At 47.0% G+C, this 23,873-nt stretch overlaps 1 long non-coding RNA gene across 1 annotated transcript in view; it reads right to left on the bottom strand.

Moving 5' to 3' along the window:
* LOC129652432 (uncharacterized) overlaps positions 1–19,101 on the bottom strand; it is a 54,383-nt gene extending 35,282 nt beyond the window's left edge. The window contains exons 1-2 of the long non-coding RNA XR_008714542.1: positions 17,811–19,101; positions 8,364–8,463 (exon numbers count right to left, since the gene is read on the bottom strand). This is a non-coding gene — a long non-coding RNA (uncharacterized LOC129652432). The remainder of the gene's footprint in view (positions 1–8,363; positions 8,464–17,810) is intronic.
* Positions 19,102–23,873: the final 4,772 nt, after the last annotated feature.

The following is a 23,873-nucleotide window of genomic DNA, read 5'->3' as shown; positions in this document are numbered from 1 at the left end:
CAATCCAATCCCTACCAAAATTCCAAACGCATTTTTCACAGACATAGAAAAAAAAAAAAATCCCCAAAGTCTCCAAATAGCCAAAACCATCCTGAGAAAGAAGAACAAAGGTAGAGGCATCACACATCCTGATTTTAAACTATATTACAAAGCTGTAATAGTCAAAACAGACACATAAATCAATGAAACAGAATAGAGAGCCCAGAAACAAAACCATCCTTTTATAGTTAATTAACTTACAACAAGGGAGTCAAGAATATACAATGGGGAAAGGATAGTCTTTTCAATAAATGAGAGGTTAATTTCTCCATCCCCATACACGGAGCTGCAGAAAAGAATGGGGAAAAAAACAGAGACACAGTACAACCTGATGCACTTGGCACTAGAGCCCTCTTGGCTGAGAGGTGCCAAGGCCAAGGATGAATCCAGCAAGGTGTGCAATTACCTGGGTTCAAGTTTCAGCTCTGATACTTACAGGCAAGTTATCTGATTTTTGTGATGCCTCAATTTTCTCAGGCAATACACAAGGCGAATAATAATACTTACTTCATGCACTTATTGATTAAAATATAAAGCACTTTGCACAGTACCCAAAGCAGAGGAGGTGCCCAAATCATTCAGAAAATGTTGATTAGGTACCCACTAAGAGACAGATACTGTTCCAAGGCACTGGGGCACAGTCTTAAGAGAAAACAAACAAACAAAACCCTCTTTATAGAGTTTACTTTTAGAAGTAGAAGATAGGTAATAAGAAATGACTTTAATAAAGATCAGATTTCCTCAAAAGTGCAGGAGATGAATATGAAGAAAAACCAACTAGGGTAAACAGGATAGAAATGGAGGTGTGATTTCTAGGTACAGTCCCAGCAAAGGCCACTCAGAGAAGATGAGCCTTAAATGGATACCTCAGTAAATGTCACTATTATCCTTATGGCTAGTACTCAGGGCTTGGTGCCAAAAGTGTACATTTCCTGGTGTCCAAATGAGCATTTCTGCCCAACATACCTCACAAAAGAGGCATATGAATTGGAAGAGAACTTAGAGATTCTCTGGTTCATTTTATCAAGGAAGAATGAAACCCAGAAAGGGGTGGGCCAACAAACCCAGGTTCACACGGTTAGTTCAGAAGCCAAGACTGATTGCAACTCCAGTCTCCTGACTCTGAGACCACGTTCTTTTCTCTGCTTCATACCCCGTTGCCCCAGGCTGACTCAGACCCATGTGAAATTGTGGCCTGGATCCTGGGAGATTTCTCTCCTGTACTGTATTTCAGTCTGTACTGTAGCTCATGGTTATTAGCTGTGCAGTCTGAATATATCTCATTCAGACACACTTACAGGGGAAGAAATTATCATCGATTTGCAAGAAGACACCCATGAACCAGTGACCCCAGTTTAAACAACTGAGAGTTAAAGACCATCACTGCAGGGGCTCCCTGGGCACCCAGCATACCTCACACACAAATGGAAACACACCACCCTAGCAATACTCACATGGCATTCCTTAGCTGTAATTCAGTGGTTAAAACACCAAGACTTTGTTTCCATTTTCCCCCCTTAGGTTGTTGTAAAAACAATAGCTGATTTGTATAGGCGGCAGTAGCTCAGACAGTAAAGAATGTGCCTGCAATGCAGGAGACCTGGTCAATCCCTGGGTCAAGAAGATCCCCTGGGGAAGAAAATGACAACCCATTCCAGTATTTTTGCCTGGAAAATTCCATGGACAGAGGAGCCTGGAGGGCAGAGTCAGACAGGACTGAGCGGGACTAACATGAAGACTCCTTGGGTCCAGTTTGGGGAACCTGAATATCATACAGGTTTTTGAAGGGCTGTTTGCTATAGGATAAATCTTTGCAGCGATCAGGGGCATTTATAAGAATTGCTAAGGCTAAAGAGAGTTGCAAGAAGTGATCCACCCAGTTTGCTTCCTTCTGAAGCTGCCCTGGACCACAAGGATGAGAATGGAGCCTGATAGCAGCGGGACTTTGATGTGTCTGCATATCTCTCAGAGACTAGGCACACCTATGGGTCATTCGACTGGGGACCTCACAGCACCATCCATCCATTCATGGAACAGATACAAACTGAGCACCTAGTATGTGCCTGGCACTGTTATAGGCACTAAGAATATGACAGGAAACCAAAGTCCCTGACATCATGACACCAGGAAGCTTACAAGGGGGCTTCCCAGGTGGCGCTAGTGGTAAAGAATCGGCCTGCCGATGCAGGAGTCGTGGGTTCGATCCCTGGGTCCCCTGGAGAAGGAAATGGCAACCCACTCCAGTATTCTTGCCTGGAGAATCCCATGGACAGAGGAGCCTGGCAGGCTACAGTTCGTGGGGTCGCAAAAGAGTCGGACACGACTGGGCACACATATACACATACACACATTCTAGTGAGGAGGAAGGAAATGAACAAACTGGGGAGTGAATCTATGTCAGAAAGCGCTAAGTAAGTGGGTAAAAGACATGAGTGATGCCTGGAATCAGGACAGTGAGAGCTTGTTACCTTAAAGTTTCAGAGCAGGGCGCTCTCCAGAAGTGACCTTGGAGGGTGAAGGGTTTGTTAAGGTAAGAACATTTGAGGCTAGTTCTCCAAAAACTCCAAAGCCCTGAGGCAGAACAGTGAGGGGAAACTCATGACCTGAGCTGAGGAGGGAAGGAGAAATAGGGTCAGAAGAGCAGTGGAGACCTACAGACCTTTGCAACCACTTATATTTGGCCTCAAGTGAGATGGACAGTGAGATGCTGAAAGGTCAACAGGAAACATTACCTGATTGATGTCTTAAAAGTGTTAGTCGCTCAATCCTGTCTGTCTTTTTGCCACTGTAGCCTGCCCAGCTCCTCTGTCCATGAAGAATTTTCCAGGCAAGAATACTGGAGTGTGTTCCTATTTCCTTCTCCAGGGGATCTTCCTGACCCAGGGATCGAACCCACATCTCTTGTATAAGCAGGTGGATTCCTTACCACTTAGCCACCAGGGAAGCCTGATAATGACTTAAAAAGGTTGAACCAATTGTGCTCGTAAAGAGACCACAGGGGGACCAAGATCAAAACAGGGAGAACAGTCAGGAAACCATTGTCCTGATCCAGATGAGAGCCGTGGGGCCCTGGATCCGGGCAGCAAAGGTGGGATGGAGAGAAGTGACTCAATTCTGGATACAGAAGATGGACTGAATGGGAACTGCTCATTGTCTAAACATGTAAAAGAATTCGAGAAGTCCAGGATGACACCAGAGCTTTAGCTGGAAGAACCTGAGTGTAGAGTTGACACTGATGGAGATAAAGTCCATGAGAGGGCCTGGGGCGGGGTGGGGGTGGGGGAGAAGGGAGGTCAAGAGAATTCTCCCAGCAGGTGTTCAAGCTCTTATCTTGATTTATAAAGTCAACTGTGCATAAAAGATGGACCATTATGAGCCTGCAATTTCACCAATGAGTATAACACCCAAAAGAACTGAAAGCAGGGACTTATACATATTAATACTTGTACACCAGTGTTCATGGCAGTGCTACTCACAACAGCCAAAAAGTGGAAACAGGGACTTCCCCCGCCGTCCAGTGGTTAAGACTCCATGCTTCCAATGCAGCAAGCTCAGGTTCTGTCCCTGGTCAGGGAACTAAGATCCCACATGCTGTGGGAAGTGGCAAAAAAAAACAAACAAACAAACTGGAAACAACTCAAATGTCCATTAACAGATGAACAGATAAATAAAATGTGACCTTACATACAATTCAGCCTTTAGAAGAAAGGAAATCCTGACCCATGCTACAACATGGATAGACCTTAAAGATATTATGCTAAGTGGAGTAAGCCAGCCGCCAAAGGACAAATGTTGTATGATTCCATTGGTACGAGGAACCTAACGTAGTTAAATCCATAGAGACAGAAAACAGAATCATGGTTGCCAGGAACTGGAGAGAAGAAAGGGGAAGTTATTGTTTAATAGGTACAGAGCTTCTGTTTGGGAAGATGAAAATGTTCTGGGGACAGAGAGCAGAGATGGTTGCACAACAAATGTGAATGCACTCATGCCGCTGAACTGTACACCTAAAGATGGCTGAAACAGTAAATCTTACGCATATTTTATAATTTTAAAAAAACAGATGGCAATTTCACAGGTTAGTGCACTGGCAACAGCTCTAGAAGGCGTTAGAGATCTATAAATTAAAAAAAAAAAAATCAAATCATCCTAGAGTTTCCCTATGGTTCCTGTACCCAATCCACCAAGAAGGCTTCAGAATAGGAAGAAGGAGAGCACTGGGGGAGGGGAAGAGATGCAACAGAATCCCATTCCAGGCACAGAGAACAATGTGGAACAGGTATGACTGGGGATTTCCTGGTGGTTCAGTGGTTAGGGCTCAGGGCTCTCATTGCCAGTTTCCATTCCGGGTCGGGGAAGTAAGATCCTATGAACCTTGTGGTGCAGACGGAAAAAAAAAGAGAGAGAAAGGACTGGAATAAGATGGTCAGAGATACAAAGTGAGCAACGAGGATTGACAATGGGCTCAGAGACGCTGTGGGCCACCGGAGGTCGGGAGACCTGGTTACAGCTTTGGTGACCCAGAGAAAGTCACGGTGCTTAACGTCCCCTGAGAAGCTGATACAAGGGCATAATTATACAAAAGCTCACATTACCGAGTACTTACTGTGTCTAAGCCCTGCACAGCTACAAACTGGCTTAATCCTCACAACCACCACTCAAGGGAAATACTCAAATCATCCTGGTTTCACAAATGGGGAAACTAGAACTCACCCCCATTAGAAGATTAGAGTATCAGAAAAAGGAGTCAATCCCAAGCAGCCCAAGAGTTCCAGAGTGGAGCTCTTAACCACTAGGCTACCCAGCTCTCAATGCTAGACAGTGTGACATGCAGCACGGCGACTTTGGGAGCTGACATTTACAGATTGCACTTTCCAGCAGTTCATCTTCCAAAACCCTCTGAAGCATTTAAAACACCATGGGGCTAGATGTCTCCATCCAAAAGCCCCACTGGTGTGAACTCCACAGCCTTATCTCCAAGTCCAGCCATGGCTCTCAGATCAGACACACTGATTTTCTGTTTATTTACAAAAAGAGACTTTATGGCAAGAACGGACAGCAGCGTTGCCGTGAGAAAGCCAGCCCCGAGCTCTGTTGTGTGTTTAACTATGAAGGGACACAGCAGAATTCTCTTGAGAAGCTGATGCAGAGAAAGCCGGAGGCCAATGGCAGGGGCAGGAAAGGTTTGTTTCTGATGAAGTCATGTTTACACAAAACCCCGACTTCAAAGTCCATGCAAGCAGGTTTCAAAGGAAACATTTGTGACCAGGGAAAAGCCTCTGACCTGGCTGATAGAGGAGTGCCTGGCAAGGATAACTGTAATCTTTCTCCCATCATTTAAAGCAAAGCTTGTGAAGATGAAAAACCACAGCAAGTTCTTCTAATCTCCGCAGACTTTACACGAATCCCTGTGCCTGGCTGCATTAATTCTACCTCTTTCCATGCTGGCTGTTGATAAATATTCACTGAATGAATACATGTGATGGATGCATCTGGTGTATAACAAATCCTTTAGGGAAAGGGGTCAAGTCTCCATCATCTTTAAATCTCGAGACTCTTAATAAATGTCAAGGTACATCATATCAGAAAAAAATATTGTGCTGAAAATGCAAACCCTGAGAGGCTAGAAGCTGCTCCCAAGAAAACAAGAGAGGAGTACACAGCCACGTGAGTGCTGGGAAGCCAGCCAGAAGCTCCTGCCATCGTCTCTCTGACATGCCAGGCATGCTGTCCTGGGGACCTTCCTAGGTCCTCAGGGGATGTGAAGTCTGGCAGAAGCCCAGTACTGTTGGAGCTGCAACAGGGGTGCCTGGCACTACGGGAGAGCACATGGGAGGAGCACAGAGCCCAGACCCGGAGGCTCAGGGGTGTCTGGGGTGGTGACTCGAAGGCCCAGATAAACAGAGGGCAGAAGGAGTGTGGAGGAGCATTGTGAAGACAGGAGCAGGGACCAACATCATGAACCTGGGTACCAGCAAGCGCTTGGGTATGGCTGGGATGAAAGGTACAAGACGGGGTGATGAGATGGAAGCAGGTCATGGCAGCCTTGGGTGCTAAGTCAAGGACATGAATTTCACCCTGAAAGTCAAGAGGAGCCTCTGAAGAATTTTAAGGAGGGGAGAAACATGATCTGATTTTTATTTTAGACTGGCCTCTACTTAAAGCCCACTCCATTCTTTGGAAGGAAAGGTTTAAGACTGCAAACCAATTAGGAGACAATTGCAGTAAATAATGAAAGTTTAAGATGTTGGGGATATTAAGGAGTAGCAGGGGTGACTGTTGTGGTAAGCAGAAGGTTACAGAGCTGATCAGAGGCAAAAAAACTCAACGGGGGTCCGAGTTTTCTTTCTGAGGGGAGGCAGAGCTGGGTCCAGTGCTGGAAAGCAGGGTTAAGTATCAGCAGCCCCAAGAGGTTGTCCAGAGAGTCCCCAGCAAGAAAAATGAAGAGCTCAGGATAGGTGCTCAAGAAATTCTGCCATTTGTGAGGTTATGGGAAAAGAGGAGGCCATAAGGGGCCTGGGAAAGGAGGACGAAGTGGTCCTAACCATGCAGACAGAAGCAAAATCACTAGAGAATTCCCTGGCCATCCAGTGGTTAAGACTCAGGACTTTCACTGCTGGGACCCGGGTTCGATCCCTAGCCAGGGAACTTTGTTGTTTAATCGCTAAGTCATGTCCAGCTCTTTCCAACCCCATGGACTGTAGCCTGCCGGGCTCCTCTGTCTGTGAGATTGCCCAGGCAAGAATACTGGAGTGAGTTGCCGTTTCCTCCTCCAGGGGATCTTCCTGACCCAGGGATGAAACCCACATTTCCTGCATTGCAGGAAGATTCTTTACCACTGAGCCACCAGGGAAGCCCTAAGAGCTCACAAAAAAGAGACAGAAATCATGAAGCCAAGGCAGGAGGGGGCTTCCAGCAGGGAGAAAGCACAGCACCAAGTGCCCTGAGACCACCCTGGGCAGAATGAAGGATGAGCGAGAACAGCTCTGGGTGGAGACGGAGGAAGCCCCATGGCAGGGGGCAGAGGTGATGGGAAAAGCTGGTGACCTTTCAAACAGCTTGGTGCTACAGGAACAATACCACGGTAAGGAGGGGGAGGGGCTGAAGGAGGGTTTCTTCAAGCGGGGAGGGGAGCGTGCGTATTATTGGGAGATGCCAGGATAGAGGTGGGGTGCCAGGGAGAGTAGGGGTGACTGAAAGAGGTGAGGGAAGGGGAAGCATGGAACCCCTGGAGGGATTAGCCTCAGGAAGCAAGGCTAATTTGGGGAGGGAGGTGGAGGGGGTGTCCATGGGACAAAGGGACAGGAAACCCCAGTTTCCCAGGGATAGGCTGTGACTTATCTGCTCCAGGTGGTGGTGAAACGTGAGATGCAGACTGGGCAAAGATTTCTTGCCATTTCAAGAGAAGCTAAGCTGTTCCTTTTGAATGCATTCCCGATTTTCTGGAAATCTGATTTTTCAAGTGTTTGCAACCACCTCAAGTACAGTAAGCCCAAGACCTGACTGCAGCCCAAATTAAGCCCCCTGCAAGCAGGATTTCCTCTTCCCACGGTCACTTCTTCCTCTCATCTCGCCCTTTATGTGGGCGTCTCCCCTCTGGAGAAGGCATTTCCTTTACAGGATCCAAAAGCCTTTTTCCTAGACTCCAGTAGATCTCCACCAGTAGATACTAACCCTGAAGTTCTAAGTCTCGGATGTCTGCCCCACTCTGAACTCCAAGTTCAACAGATACTGTCCTGTGTGTTAGTCACTCAGTCATGCCAACTCCACAACCCCATGGACTGTAACCCACCAGACTACTCTGTCCACGGAATTCTCCAGGCAAGAATCCTGGAGTGGGTTGCCATTTCCTTCTCCAGGGTATCTTCCCAACCCAAGGATCAAACCTGGGTCTCCCGCATTGCAGGTGGATTCTTTATCGTCTGAGCCACAGGGACACCCGGATACTGTCCTATAACTGTGTAAACATTCCATATATACCACGAGTGTTAACAGCTCTAGGTATCAAGAAACCCTGAGACTCCTGTGGAAGGAGTCAATTATTCCTCCAGAGTGAGTGCATTTTCCATTGACTTTTCAAACAGCTGAAAGGTGAGAGAGGAGGACTTAAGTATCAAGAAACCCTGAGACGCCTGTGGAATTTCTAGGTCCTGGAGAGGGAGGGGCGGGGTCCCTGGTGTTCTGAACCAGCTCACTGCTGAGTGACTTCTGGTCCAGGAAGGCTTGGTCACCTGTGGAGGCTCCCATGAGCCTCATGTCTGGATGGAGGCATCATTATTACGATTCAAGTCATCGTTCTTTCAGTCCCCGTGACCTTCTCTCACCTGTGTTTGGGGTGGAGACTGACTCTGCCTGGGCTTGGCTGGTGGCTTCCTCGGGTTTATTCTGCTCTTTGCGTTCCAGGACTGATGGCTGTGATGGGTTCTAACAACAAGGACAAGGGTTGTTACCAGTCGCACATCAAATCATCCAACCAGTTAATGTTTCTCAAATGCGTACTATATTTAAAAAAAAAAAAAAGGTCTTCCCTGGTGGTCCAGTGGCTGAGAATCCGCCTGCCAATGCAGGGGACACAGGTTGGATCCCTGGCCCGGGAAGATCCCACATGCCATGGGGCAGATAAGCCCAGGCACCACAACTCCTATGCTCATGTACCACACCTGCTGAAGCCCACACGCCCTTGAACCTGTGCTCCAAAACAAGAGAAACCACCGCAATGAGAAGCCCACACACCGCAACGAAGAGCAGTCCCCACTCACCACAACTGGAGAGAGCCCACATGCAGCAGCGAAGACCCAGCGCAGTCAAAAATAAAAACAATAATAAAGTAAATAAATAATAATTTTTTAAAAATAATAATGCATAAATAAAACCAGGAGCCCACTTTTATATCCCGCCACATCCCAGTCTAGCCCACCCCTTGCTTGGAAGCTCTGTCTGTAGAAGAGATAACAGGATCTTAAGAAGGGAGCTGGCATCAGCTGAAAGACATCCTCTGTTAAAGTCCAGTGACCCTCAAATAATGGGGATGGACAATGCCATTTCATGGGCCTCAGTGCAGCAGACCCAGTCTCTGTCCTCAAGGATTTGGCAGTGGCAAAAGAAAAGAGATAAGGTGCAATTCAACACTGAGGAACAAGATGCTGTTAAGTGAAAAAGGAAGTGTAAAAAGGAAGGTGTGAGTTACTGTCCAGTGTGTATCTTTTCTCTGTACCACCCTGACTGGGCACCATGGGGCAGGAGGGCTAACCAGTGGACTGGATTCCATGAAGAGTCCCTGAAATCTATGTGGTAGATCTCCAATGCAGGGGTCCCAGCATTTCGAAGTAGGGGTCCCATCAGGACAGAAAGCCTATATGAGTGCAGGATTCCCTGGCCAATGTCAGAATCCTGTCCTGCAGCAACATGGAAATCGGTGTGTGGAGAACACAGTTAACATCAATAGCTTCCATAGGCTGTTTTTTTCATGTATTCGCTCTTTCAGGTAAATGACACAGTAAGTCCCCTACATACAAATGAGTTCCTTTCCAAGAGCACACTCACAAGTCCAACAAAGTTAGCCTAGGTACCCAACTAACACAACTGGCTATATAGTACCAGACTGTAATAGGTTTATAATACTTTTCACAAAAATAATGTATTAAAAAAAAACACAAAAATAAAAGTTTTAATTTTACAGTAAAGTACCTTGAAAAGTACAGTACTGCAGGATAACAGCTAGCATACAGGGGCTGGCATCGAGTGAACAGGCAAGAAGAGTTACTGGCTGGAGGAGGGAGAGGACATGGGAGATGGTAGAGCTGAAGGATCGTCAACAACAGGAGGCGGCGAGCACACTGGCATCTTTGAAAGTTTGCAGCTTGAAGGTTCCTACGTAGGGGACTCAATGTACTTGCATTTCTTTAATAACCAGTGGCGTGAAAACCTTAAGTAAGTTGCCCATGATCGCACAGCTGGGAAGTTGTAGAGCTGGGATTTGAAACCAGGCCATGTGTTTCATGAACCCACACTCAAAACCATCAAACCATCCACTCACGTTTTGCAGCAAATATTAGAAAATATGAAAGGGGAAAAAAAAAAGTCCAAGGCAAAGTTACCAAGATCTCCAAAAGAAGAAGTTATCCTGAAGTATGGTCCTAAGCTAATTACATAGATTGTATTGCTGTGTCCTGTTGGCAAACTCATAGCCAAAACTAGAGTGCTTTAGAAATAACAGAATAATATTACCATTAATAAACCATCAAAAAAAGATTCTGTAGCAGTTGGACTGGATAAAATGGTAATAATATCACCATTAATAAACCATCAAAAAAAGATTCTGTAGCAGTTGGACTGGACTGTAGCAGTAGGGGTAAAAGACAAATTTGTTTTCAACTGACTTTAGGAAAAGAAATAATCAAATCATCCAGCAATGAATTTCTGATACAAATAGGAAATTAATCTGAAACCATCAAAACAAGTCACACTGCCTTAAAATCCTATCTTCTCTCTAATAACTGTAAACTTTGGGCAGAAACCATTATTAAATTCAGCCGTACTAAGTGGTGAGTCCAATTCAATCCCCAGAGATAAATATTAAGGCACTAAATGATTTTAAGCTGTATCGTGTTAGTAACAGAGAACCAAGCCCAGAGAAACCTTTCAGGGAGAAAAGTCCTTTCACAGCCACCATTTCAGCATTTTCCTAAATACAGATGAGGAGGAAAATAGAAGAAAGAACCCAAGATGTTGAAGTGGGCACAGGGAAGAATCATGAAATTAAATGGTGTAAAATTGTAAATGCTCTTAAAGTTTTTCCTTTTAAAAGGAACTCCTTGGGACCTCCCTGGGACCTCCCTGGTGGTCCTTTGGTTAAGACTCCACACTTCCACTGCAGGGGACACTGAGTTTGATCCCTGGTCAGGGAACTAAGACCCTGTATGTTTCATGGCATGGCCAAAAAATTTTTTTTAATAATAAATAAAAGGGAATCCTCTGTGGAAAACATTGGACTAGGTGACCTGTGAGCTTGGGAAAGACTAAGACAAGGTCCAGCCAGTGATACAGCTTCTGATGTACCAGAAGATAGACCTGATATCATCTAGGCCAAGCAAGGGACAGACTAACGACTTCTGCTGACGTGTCCGGCACTGATCAAAGGAGAAACTTGGGAGGCAGGCTCAGAGAATGCACTACTGTGTCAGACCGGACAATCAGCCTCGTCATTCCAGGACATGACCACTGTGTGGCAGGAAAGGACGTGGAGGAAGGGCAGGCTGTGACCAAAGAACTCGCTGGAGCCACTCCAGAGAAGAGAGGATACGCGGTGCGGGGGAGGGGAGCCATTCCACAGGGGGCCTCCAAGACCCTAGATGTTGGTTTTTTTACGTGGATAAGACTATAGAGAACTGTGTGGAGAAAACTGATACATAATTATCTTCCCAAGCAAAAGAGTAGAGACCTCCTTACTCACTCAGTGTAAAATAGAAACCAAGCACATAGTGGTTAAATAGTGCTATTACTATACATGTGATCATGTTACTAATGTGAATCACTCACAATTTCCTGGCCAAGAAGACTGAACTGAAATTTTTATTCTAACAATGAGATCATGGTTTTTTGACCAACAGATTGGTGAAAAATAACAGAGCTCAATAAAAATCAATAAGGATATAGAGAAAGCATGGGCTTTCATACCCAGAATGTACAAGAATACAAGTCTTTTGGGAGGGTGATTGGGAGCAGCTATTAAAATGCTACATGCGGTGCTCCTTTGCCCAGCAATTTCAACGCTAGGTAGTCAAGGAAAATCCTTCTACGTGTGCTCAAAATGGCACGTGCCAGGCTGTTTGTAGATGTGGGAAATGACATGCAATATACAGGACTTCATTTGGGCCATGCAATAATTGACAACCATGAAGGAGAATGATACCGATCTGTCTCTACCTACACAGAACATCTCCAAAACATCTCGTTAAGGCAGAAAAAAAACATATTGCAAGACAATATGGTATGGTCTTATTTGTGATTTCTTTTAACCCACCAAACTATAAACATCTGGATTATTGAACAGATATGTCAAAAAACTTCAAGCGATGTCTGCAAGGGGGGCACGCCAAGGTGATGACAGCGGCCAGCACTACAGAGGACTGTGCAAATGGGTTTGAGACAAGGAGAACGTCCCTTGTTTAAGATTTTTGCAAAAATTAATTGCTACACAGCAAAATTAAAAATTAAATCTTTGGAAATGTTAGCTCTAAAAATGTCTACCTGCCCACCCAAGTGTCCATCAGCATTGGGAGGGTGATTATTCCAAGAAGAGGAGGGTCATTCAACAGATATTTATTGAGTATCTGCTACAGGGCGAGGCACTGTTCTTCTAGACTCTGGGGAATCTTCAAAATATCTGACTTCAGGGGACTTTCCTGGTGGTTCAATGGTCCCCTTCCAATGCAGGGGACATGGGTTCAATCCCTAGTCAGGGAACTAAGATCTCACATGCCACAGGGTAACTAAACCTGTGACAATCACAAGAGAAGTCCATGCATTGCGACAAAGACCCAGTGCAGTGGCTAACATATATATTATTTATATATATATATATATATATATATATATATATGCCTTCGTGAAGTTTACATTATAGAGGAGTTTATGGCATCATCTCCTTTGTCGATGGCAGAGGGGTCTCTGGGAGAGAGGCAGGGGTTGATAAAATATGCCCAAATCGGGGTCAGCTCTTTGAGGCCAGGGAAAGAGGAAAAGCTGTCTGCAGTTGGTCAGCTGCAATGCCACCACCCAGGCCTCATGGAGGAATTGAGAGCAACCTACAGAGGGAAGAAAGGGGACAGCCAAGTCTGGTCTGACTTAGGAGCTCCTGGGTGCTCAAGGCCACCAAGGAGAGTTCCCTTCCTGCCTGCACAGGGCCACTTAAGAATGACGATGGCTGAGAGCCAGGAGGAAGGGGGACAGAGATACAGACAGGAAGAAGACAGTGAATGGAAGAAAATGAGATTAGAGAGGGGAGCTCGCGGAGGAGCTGCCGGTGCTCTACCTCGGCCAAAAGCGGGGAGACCGTCTCTCCCTTCATGTGTCATCTGTCGCCAGAGCAAGACCCAGCAGCCCCAACTGTGCAGGAGCCATGAGAGAACCTGCCGGTCTCCGGCATCCTCACTTCCCCTCCCTCCACTCCTCTGTCCCCACCCCAGGCCACCTGGCTTCCCTTTGTTTCTTGTCTAAGCTGAATGGTATAGGGAACAGGGTAGGTGAAGTGACTCCAGAGACCCAACATGAAAAAGCAGAACTGAGATTAAGCTTAATGGAGTCATCATTTTGCAGTATATACATAGATCAAATCGTTATTTTGTACACTTAAAACTAACACAATATTATATGCTGATCACATCTCAATAAAGCTGGAAAAAGTAAAAACGGAACTGAATTTGTGGTTTGTGCAATAGATTGTGCTGTGCTTGGTTGCCCAGTGGTGTCTGATTCTTTGTGACCCCATGGACTGCGCCAGGCTCCTCTGTCCATGGGGACTCTCCAGGCAAGAATACTGGAGTGGGTTTCCATCCAGGGGATCTTCCCAACCCAGGGATCAAACCCAAGTCTCTTACATTTCAGGTAGATTCTTTACCAGCTGAGCCTATGCAAGAGATTAAATATACAGTTTAAGGGGAAAGAGTTAAGGAAAGTTAAGGGGAAAGGGGAAAGTTTAAGGGAATCCTGTATCCCAGACCAACCCGTATTCACAGAAGGATGGCAAGGAGGGGGCCCCACAATACAAAGGAATGACTCAGTAATAGTGAAATGGCAGACATCCTTGACGAGCCAGCAAGAGAGAGATTTCAGGTTCTGGCAGCCTCTCCTGAGGCCTTCAAATCATCCCTCCGAGGCCCCAGGTTGCCCCACCTGAACCTGGCCCAGCCAGCTTCCTGCGATACGAATTCACACGGGTCTTAGGAGAGGGAGGTCGTGTGATTGGCCTGGAGAGTCACGTGTGCTAGTGAAGCCTGGCTCTGCTAACGATCAGGGACAGGTCTGAACCTGTTCTTCCCAAACCTACGTGCTGTCCCTCAGAGAGCTGGACAGGGAGACGCACAGGGCGGGTTGAGCAGCTTTGCGGAGTTCTGAGGATCCTAGTGGTTTTAAAACTGCCATGCCCAGTTGACCAGACTGGATCTCAAGTTAACAACCACCTCCACTTCATTTCTTTTCCACTTTGAACTCAGAGAATAAACCGGGAGTTTCCTGACCCACCACTTCACATAGCAAATAATCCTTTCAGTAGAGAATGGATAAACAACAAAGTCCTACTGTATAGCACAGGGCACTATACTCAATATCCTATGATAAAGCATTATGAGAAAGAATGTATCGGAATCATTTTGCTATACAGCAGAAATTAACACAACATTCTTAATCAACTAAATTTGAACAAATTTCTTTTTTAATTTTTAAAGTAATAATCTTTTCTTCCCACCCTCAGTTGAGAAGTCCTTCCCAGCCCATGACCCTGCTCTGTGGACAAGGAATCAGCACAGGGCACCTGGGTCAACTGCCGTTTGCACAGATCTGCACGGGGCTGACACACTGTCTCTCTCTTAGCAATTGGAGGTGGACATTATTCAAACACACAACACTGTTTTAAAATACACAATTCCCTACCACTTCCCCAGGAAATATCTGATCTCGAGGCCTCCAGATCTTCTTTTTCAGATCTACTTCTAGAAGGACTTTGCCCAAACCTGAGAAAGAAAAACACATTTGCCAAACGCCAGTCTCGCTGTCCTCAAAGAAGTCTTAGAAACAAACACCCAAAAGGCGTGGCTGTCACCAAACATGCGCCCCTGCTCACATGTCACTACTTCACGGCCAAGTGCCTCCTAGCAAAATACACAAGGGCTTTGTCTCAGTCTGCAACAGTCTGCACTGGCATCGCAGCCACTGTCACTGCGTCTGTCCGGCTCAAAAAGAGTGGGAGCTGGGTGGAGGGTGGCAGTGAGCTGCCACGGAGACAGGGTCGGCCCCACAACAAACAACTTGCTTCAGGGGGCAGACACAACTCTGCACATCCTTCTGGGGTTTCTGGTCACAGATCTCACTAGGAAGGAAGGGATGAGAGAGAAAAATGAAGGTGCTTTCTTTGTGTTACTCCCTTAAGAAAACAAATTGGTCGGGGCATCAGAATCTCATCCAAAAGATGTATTTTTTTAAATTAATAAAAACAAAGTAATCAATTGGGAACAGAACAGTCAAAAGTCATACTTCCCAGTCTTAAGTGACATTTCAGATACCAGTCACAGGTACTGGACCAAACTGATCAGATTTGGGGAGTCCTCTCCTCCTTATTACCCCAGCTTTCTTCCCCTCCCCCTTCCTCAACTGCAATTCTTGGCCATTAAGTACCTGTTGTGGGAACTTCCCTGGCAGTCCAGTGGTTAAAACTCTGTGCTTCCATTGCTTCCACTGCAGGGGACATGGGTTCAATCCCCGGTCAGAGAACTAAGATCCCACATGCCATGCGGTGTGGCCAAAAAAAAAATCTCTGGACTTCCCTGGTGGCGCAGTGGACAAGAATCTGCCTGTCAATGCAGGGGACATGGGTTTGATCCCTGGTCTGGGAGGATTCCATCTGCCTCAGAGCAACTAAGCCTGTGTGCCACAACTACTGAGCCAGCATGCTGCAGCTATTGAAGGCTGGGCATTCTACAACCTGTATTCCACAACAAGAGAAGCCACTGCAATGAGAAGCCCATGCACCACAACGAAGAGCAGCCTCCACTCACTGCAACTAGAGAAAGCCTGAGTGCAGCAATGGAGACCGTGTGCAGCCAACAGTTAAATAAATATTTTTTTAAATCTCTGCTATAATTCTGGTGGGGGCCATCTCCAACCCACCCCTGACTCACCTCTGTCTCCTATGAAACCCCCACAGATCTCTTCCCCACTCAGCATCCCTCTGAGGCTGCCACCCCACAGGTTAGATCAGCTCTTCACCTTTCCAGTCTCTAATTTTTAAAAAAAATTTAATTAAAGTATAGTTGACTTATACCATGTTAGTTTCAGATGTATAGCTAAGTGATTTAGTTATATATATATATATATATATATATATATATATTCAGATTCTTCTACATTATAGTTTATTACAAGGTTGACTCTCCAAGCTTTTGCTCTATCTCCTTTTCCACCCCTAACAAGGCCGTCCTGCACACTGGGAAAGTGTGGATTTTGAAATTTGCTGACTTTCCCTCCTTTACTGAAGTTAAGTCAGGCTCATCAATAGCTCCAGGAGAGCAGCTGATTTGTACAACTTGTGTAATAACCTATTAGGGAATCAGTTCTGGTGTTTGCTTCTTTTGTTTGCTTTTGGATTTTGTTTTGTTTGTTTTTGGTTGGTTGGTTTTCACCCAAAGTCTAAGCGAATGCCTTGGAGATCAAGGAACTACCAGTAATGGACAGAAGGAGAATAGGAGCCCATGTTGATAAGAGGAAGTGTGTTAAGTGATAAGATAGTGATAGAAGGGCTAATGGTGTTTCTGCCACAAGTCACATACCACGTGCCTGGCATTGTGCTGGCGATATGATGGTGAACAAGCCAACTGCCTTCCTTCCTGGAGGAGCCTTTAGGTGCATCTCTGGCATCTTAAATTTGGGCCCCTTCAATTTCCTCTCTGAACCTTCAATGTTAATATCAGGAGGTGGCCAGACAAGCAACCAGTTACTGATGATCTAATACAAATTGTGCTGAGAACAGGAAAGTACAGAGCAACATGGGCACACAGACCATAGGAGGATGTGGGGTGGAGGGGCCTTTGTGTGTTCGGGGAAGAAGACTTCTAGGAGGAAATTCCCTAAGCTGAAACTCAAAGCATTGAGGAAGAGAAGTCTGTTGAAAGCCAAGAGGTTAGAGCGAGCAGGGGATGAAAGAGCTGGGTGTGGCTGGAGAGGCCGGCCAGAGGCTGCCTCGGCTGACAATGACCAGAGTCAAAAGTCGGGGAGCACTGGAGCACTCCCTGGGGCCTTGGGTGGAGCAGGAAAGGCTGAGCCACACCCGGAGCCCCCTCCAAGACCTTTTCTTCCCTGTGTGAACCCACATGCTGTCTCAATAAAGCATCCCTCACCAAACACCCGTGAACACAAAACAACCAAGGGGCCAATTCGAGTCACAGCAAAGCGAATGGGAGACACGCCCCGCTCCCCATGTTTTTTCCTGGACTTATTTTGGCCTCCAGAAAAGCCCTATCAAAGGTTCTCCGTGATCACATAACAAGAACAGGGCAAGCAGCCTTTGAGGAACACACAGAATCCAACGGTTTCCCCTTTAAAAAATGGAAAACACCAAAAGCGTGTGTGGGTCCAACGTGCAGTGAGGGCCATTTCCCCGGGTTGCTGGCAAGGTTTGGAATCACCATCCAGTGGCAAGAACTCTGTTAGTCCAAGGTGTTTATTTCCTTTTGATAAACAGTATGTGTAATTTCCCATTTTTAGGGACAATAATTACTTCAAACAAAGGGCAGTTCCCAAAAACAGTATTTAGAGGGACTGGTTCTCCTCCATAAGAGGATTGCAGTGCAATTTTTTTTAAATTAAAAGAAGCAATAAATTTTTAAAGCCCTTAGCTAAAAGCATTCATTTGTCTCTTAGATACTATTCAAGAAACAAGTAACTTCTGGAATACAGAGTGTTAGAATAGAGGAAGGGAAGCAAAAAGCCATCTCCTCCCCTCCAGTCCTCCTGGACCACCAACTGTAACCCCAGCCATACATGGCACTGGCAGTACTCACCTGGCACACCTCCCTCCTGCAGCTAAATTCCTAGAATTTATTTTCTAGGAATTTAGACAATCCACAGTGGCTGCCTCCACACTCTCACTTGACCTCCCTAATCTGCCTGAAGGGCCCACTTGAAATTCAAGTTGTAAGTGAACTTGCACTCTTACAAGCAGAAAAGGCCCCTGGCATTATCCTCTCCTCCCTGCTCACATTCCAGCCCTCCCCACTGCCTGCCCACTAAGCCAGAGATTGGAGGCCAGCATCCAGCCCTGTGCCCTGGAGGAGACCACACCCCCAGATAAAACCCACTGGGCAGTGGCTGGAAAGCCAGAGGTAGTCAAAAGCCTTCTCCCTCACCTGGGTTGGAGTGGGGCACCTTAAGACAAGCAGGGGATGGGAATCCCTGGTGGTCCAGTGGTTAAACACAGTGAATGCAACCATAAAACTAAAAGACGCTTGCTCCCTGGAAGAAAAACCATGACAAACCTAGGAAGCATATTAAAAAGCAGAGACATCAATTAGCTGACACAGGTCCATATAATTAAAGCTATGGTTTTTCCAGGAGTCACATAAGGATGTGAGAGTTGGACCATAAAGAAGGCTGAGCAATGAAGAATTGATGCTTTCGAACTGTGGTGCTGGAGAAGACTCTTGAGAGTCCCTTGGACTGCAAGGAGATCAAATCAGTCAATTCTAAAGGAAATCAACCTTGAATTATTCATTGAAAGGACTGATGCTGAAGCTCCAATACTTTGGCCACTTGATGCGAAGAGCTGACTCACTGGAAAAGACCCTGATGCTGGGAAAGATTAAGGCAGGAGGAGTAGCGGGGGACAGAGGATAAGATAAGTTGGATGGCATCACGACTCAACCAACATGAGTTTGAGCAGTCTCCAGGAGATAGTGAAGGACAGGAAAGCCTGGCATGCTGCGGCCCATGGGGTTGCAAAGAGTTGGACAGGACTGAGCAACTGAATAACAACAACCAGTGTTTAAGATTCTGAGCTTCCACTGGTCGGGGCCCCACAAGCCATGGGGTGTGGTCAAACAAAACAAAAAAGGCATCAGGCAGGGGTCAAACTCCAGGTTACAGTCGAGAAGCCACGTCAGGCCCCTGGGGGAGAAAGTAAGGCGGGCACGCGGGCACCTACTCGCGTTGTTTGTGAGGCTTTGCTAAAAGGCTCTCCTCTCCCAAAATACTCAGAGCTGACCTGCCCAAAGGCCTGAAATAACCACCAAGACGGACCCACCCCTCAGGGCCCCAAAGTCCTCTTTTTACATGTAAATATCCCAAAGTATTAACACACAGGGCCCTGGCTCTCCGCAGCGCAGGAGTTTCTCAGAGCACAAAGCTGTCGATTGACTATGGGAAAAGCCTGTGTCCCCGCAAGGCTTCGGGCTTAGGGACCCACCAGGGAGAGGGGGCTAGCTCCTGCGGCCACGCCCTTCCTGGGAAGTGTTACTGGCCTCCAGCAACTTTCCGAAGCCTCCCACCCCCTCACTTTCTTCCCCACCTCTTCCCTGCCCGCGGTGCCCGGCGCCAGACCCTCCTCATCCAAACCTAGGCTGGGGGCTCACAGCGGCCTAGAGGTGCCTAAAAATCTGCCTGGCAACAAGTCACGAGACAGGATGCAGCCTGACGATTGGCTGCTCCGCCTAAGGGGGCGTGGCGTCAGAGGCTCCCTAGAAACTGCCCTCCGCCCTCCTCTCGGGTGCCTCACTCCCCCGCTCCCTCTCATTTCTCCCGGACCGCGGGTCTCGGCGTGATTCTCTCACTCCTTGGACGCTAGCGGCCTCATGACTACATTATGGGGAGCTTAGAGGTGTCATCTAGTTTCTGGTTGGAGTGGAAGAATCTGACATTGCAAGGGTGCTGTTTTATTTAGGTCGTAAATTCATTTGAGGCGCTAGGAGAGACTTAGAGAGATGGGGAGCAGGGCTAAAATCCCCTCAAAGCCCTTTGGCACAGTCCCTGCTCCCTGTAAAGCCTCTCTTCTTTCCTTCCGTCACCACGCCCTGTCACGTTCCCAGCTGCTCGTTCCAAACCTCCCCATTTTCCGCTCCCCGCTTCCTGGGGCTTCGCTCCACCCCTACTGGCTTCTCCCTCCCGGCCCCCACCGCCCGCCACGCCGCCCTGTCCACCTCTATCCTCTCCCGGGCTCGCGCTTCTATTTCCCTTATAGATTGCTTTTTGCTTCCTTCTTCCCTCGGACCCCCATAGTCTCCACAGTAAACAGCGAGTGGTCCAACCTCAAGGAGCCTCCAGTTCCTTCCCATTCCGTTTGGGTGGGGCGCCGGTGGTGGGTGGGTGGGACTGAGCAAGTCCTTGGCTCACTCCCATAACAGATGACCGTTAGCGAGTTCTCAGGCTGGGCTCCAGAGGCCTCTCAGCCTTGGAGCCTAGGAAGCTGGCAGGAAAAGGAATAAGGAAGGCTGTCCACTTTAGGAGCCACTATCCAGGTGGTGCCGTGGTAAAGAATCCACCGGCCAATGCAGGGTTGGGAAGATCCCCTGGAGTGGGAAATGGCAACCCGCTCCAGTATTCTTGCCTGGAAAATCCCATGGACAAAGGAGCCTGGTGGGCTACAGTCCGCTGGGTCCCAAAGAGTTGGACACAACTGAGTACACACACCCACGTCCTGCCCAAAACTACTCTCTGGAGTCCCCTCATGCTCTCAGGCCCTCCCCCAGAGATGTGCCCAACAGGCCTCAGCTGGCCTGCATTCCCACAGCTGGGGGCAACCCTTCCACTGGAGAGGGTGGTGGAAGGGGCCTCCAGGCTGCCTGGACTGTGGTCAGGGACAGTGGGTGGGGCCAGTTACAATGCAAACACTTTGATTGTGGACTCTCCCTTGTTTATTATCATCCAGAAGAGTGAATACTCTGAATACTCCAAAGGGGAAAAGACCTAGGGTAATACTGGGTGGGAGGGGTTGGCAGCTGCTGAGGAGGTTGAACCCAGACCAAGAGTTCACTTTTTTTGAAGCCTGGAGCCTCCCCTTACTCCCTAGATGAATAACAGCCTTTTCTGGGCTGGACCAGAAACCAGCCAAGCTGCCCCGAGTTCTCCAGTTTCTGCCACTCACTAGCTGTGTGACCCTGAAAATAATTGCTTAAACTCTCTAAGCCTCAGTTTCGATGTGAGGAAAACAATACCCACCTTAGAGGGATGTTGCAGAAATCAAAAGAGATAAAGCATATGCAGTCATATACAGTGCCTAACACAAAGTAAGTATTCCATAGAAATGGCTGACACTTCCAGTATTTACTATATGCCAAGCACCTTATATGTGTCAACTTACATCATCCTCACAAGAAAGCTATGAGAGAGATAACATATCATTGCCATTTTATAGATAAGAGAACCGAGGCACAGAGAGTTGCAGTAATTTGCCCAAGATCACACAGCTAGGAAGCAGCAGAACTGAGAGCTATCATTATCATCATTATTATTATTCCTCTACTAGACTGCAGGTTCCTTTGAGGAAAAGGGCTTTGCACACAATATTTAGGTGACTCAGAGATAAAGAACCCGCCTGCAATGCAGGAGCTGCAGGAGACCAGGTTTCCGCCCCTGGGTCAGGAATATCCCTTGGAAGAGAACATGCCAACCACTCTAGTATTCTTGCCTGGGAAATCCCATGGACAGAGGTGCCTGGCGGGCTGCAGTCCATGGGGTCGCAAAGAGTAATGACAGGAGCGACTAAGCACAGGGAGAAGCCAGCATGAAATCTCAGGAGAGGGGCACCTTGTGGGCCAGCAGGTCCCCTGTCCCTAGAGAAGGTCTTTTCATCCTTAACTCTTTCTAATACTTGGCCTCACTTCTGGCAAGTTTTTCCATGAAGGCCAGGCCTCAAGTTTGTGGCAGAAAACAACAGAGGGTTTTAAAGGGAACTGAAATCACCGTGCTCAGCAGAATGTTCCCCACACATGTCCTGCAGCCCATGCAGGGCAGTGCCTCTGCTGGGATCGGTCAGCCCTGGGAATCAAATGCCTGACACCCAGCCATTCAGAGGCTGGTAAACACTCTGGCATTCCCACCCCATGGCAAGCATTCATGCACCGAATTCTTTGTCCTTGGGAGGACGGACAGAGAGCTGCTCTGTGCTGCGGAGCCCGAAGCCAGAACTCCGGTTTCCAAACCCCAGCCGGAGAGCCCGCCAAGGCCGAGGCGTGCAGGCCACCAGCTCTTTCAAGCACGCTTGCAAAATAAACTTGCCCAAACTTGGACTTCTTTCTTGAAAACTTGGGTTTACTTGTTAATTCCAAAGGGGAAAAAAAGCACGGTACTGTTACAATGGAGAAACTAGGCAATCTCCTCCTTCATCAAGGGACCGAGTCCTGAGGGTCCTGAGCGGGGACCTCACTCCACTTCTGTGCGCTCCCTGCCCCAGAAGGCAAAACCTGAACCAAAGCGTGAAGAAATGTCCTCAGACAAACCCACACTGGGGACGTTTCTGCAAAACAACTGGCCCCTTTCACTTCAAAAATCAGTGTCCAAATGACGACAAAAAGTGAAGGAACTGTTCCAGGTTGAAGAAACTAAAGAGACCATGTCAATTATATGTCATGTGGGATCATGGATGGTTGGGGCCTCAGTGGGAAAATAGACATTGCTGGAGGGAAATTGTAATCATTGAGGCAACTGGCAAAATTTAAACATGGGCAATATGTCAGATAATAGTAGCAATGCTTAGTTTCCTAAATTTGGCTCTGATACTGTTATGTAAGAGAATGTCCATACATGCTGAAGGGCTTAGGAATCAAGGATCATGGTGTTTGCAATTCACTTTCAAATGAGTCAGCAGATACAATGATAATTATAACATCTAAAGAGAGAGAGAGAGATTAAAACCAACAAGGTGAAACTGGGAAATTAAGTGAAAGTTATATGGATATATTTGTGTGTGTGTGTGGCTGCACCGTGCCATGTGGGATCTTTAGTTCCCCCAACCAGGAATCAAACCCATGTCCCCTACAGTGGAAGCCCAGAGTCTTAACTGGACGTCCAGGGAAGTCTCAGTTATATGGATATTCACTGTGTCATTCTTGCAATTTCTGTATAGGTTTAAAGTGAATAAATCCACTTAAAAAAAAATCAGTCACATGCTTAGCTGCACCTCTCACATCACAGCTAAAGCCCGATGCCAGAGAGCTAAGACGGGACTCAAGAAACAAGACACATGTGCCAGCGACGTGCAGAGTCTTGGGGGTGCAGTACTTTGGCTTTGGGACACTGGAAACATAGCAGTATTTCAACAGTGCTGTTGCTCAAAACGTTTGAGACAATTTACTGGTCACATGGGAAAATTAGTTGCACTACATGATAATCATGCTTCGTTTTTGACCCCAAACAGCCCTATCCACGTAATTAACCAGCCTTGCTTCTGTTAAGATCAGAGACTCTTGGAACTGGCAAGGGCCTTAGAGAATATATGCCTTATCCACGTTACAAATAAGGAAACTGAGGCTCAAGGTGGGGGGGCTTCATTTCTTCAGGGTCATGGAGAATCCTACTGACTCCCAGAATCTTTTCAGGATTCTGTCCTAGGAACCCTGGAGTTATCTTCCAGGCCCTTTGGCTATTTGCAGCCCTCAAGAGAGGAAGATTTGTACTTCTCCAAGGAAACTGGTATTTTTTAAATGCACAAGTGATGTTGAGAGCACTTCCTAAAGAGAGAGGACTAAAACATTCTTAACAGTAAAATTTTCACAGAAGTGCAGCATCTCCCAAATATAACTGTGTGTGCTCAAACCAAAAATGGTCATAGTATTTTATGATCATATCTTAGATGTATCCCACATAATTGTGGCTATTCAAAGAAATCTCAATATATAGAAAGTCAAACTCGCCAAACAGAAAAATGAGGACGAAGACATTGTCCTGGCTGTTCTCCATCTGGCCCTCCACCCTCAGACCCTTTCTCCCTGCGTCTCTGCCTCACTCTGTGCCTCCAGGAGGCTGATTGCTCTACCTGTAACACTGGGCTCGCTTCCCCTCCAGCACGAGCGACCATCAGGGGGAAACTCAGGGCGTTTCTTCCTGCTTCTCCCGGCAGGCGGTTCTGGCAGATG

Source organism: Bubalus kerabau, chromosome 5 (genome assembly GCF_029407905.1).
Source record: "Bubalus kerabau isolate K-KA32 ecotype Philippines breed swamp buffalo chromosome 5, PCC_UOA_SB_1v2, whole genome shotgun sequence".
NCBI lineage: Eukaryota > Metazoa > Chordata > Mammalia > Artiodactyla > Bovidae > Bubalus > Bubalus kerabau.
This window is presented reverse-complemented; position numbering and strand designations above follow the sequence as displayed.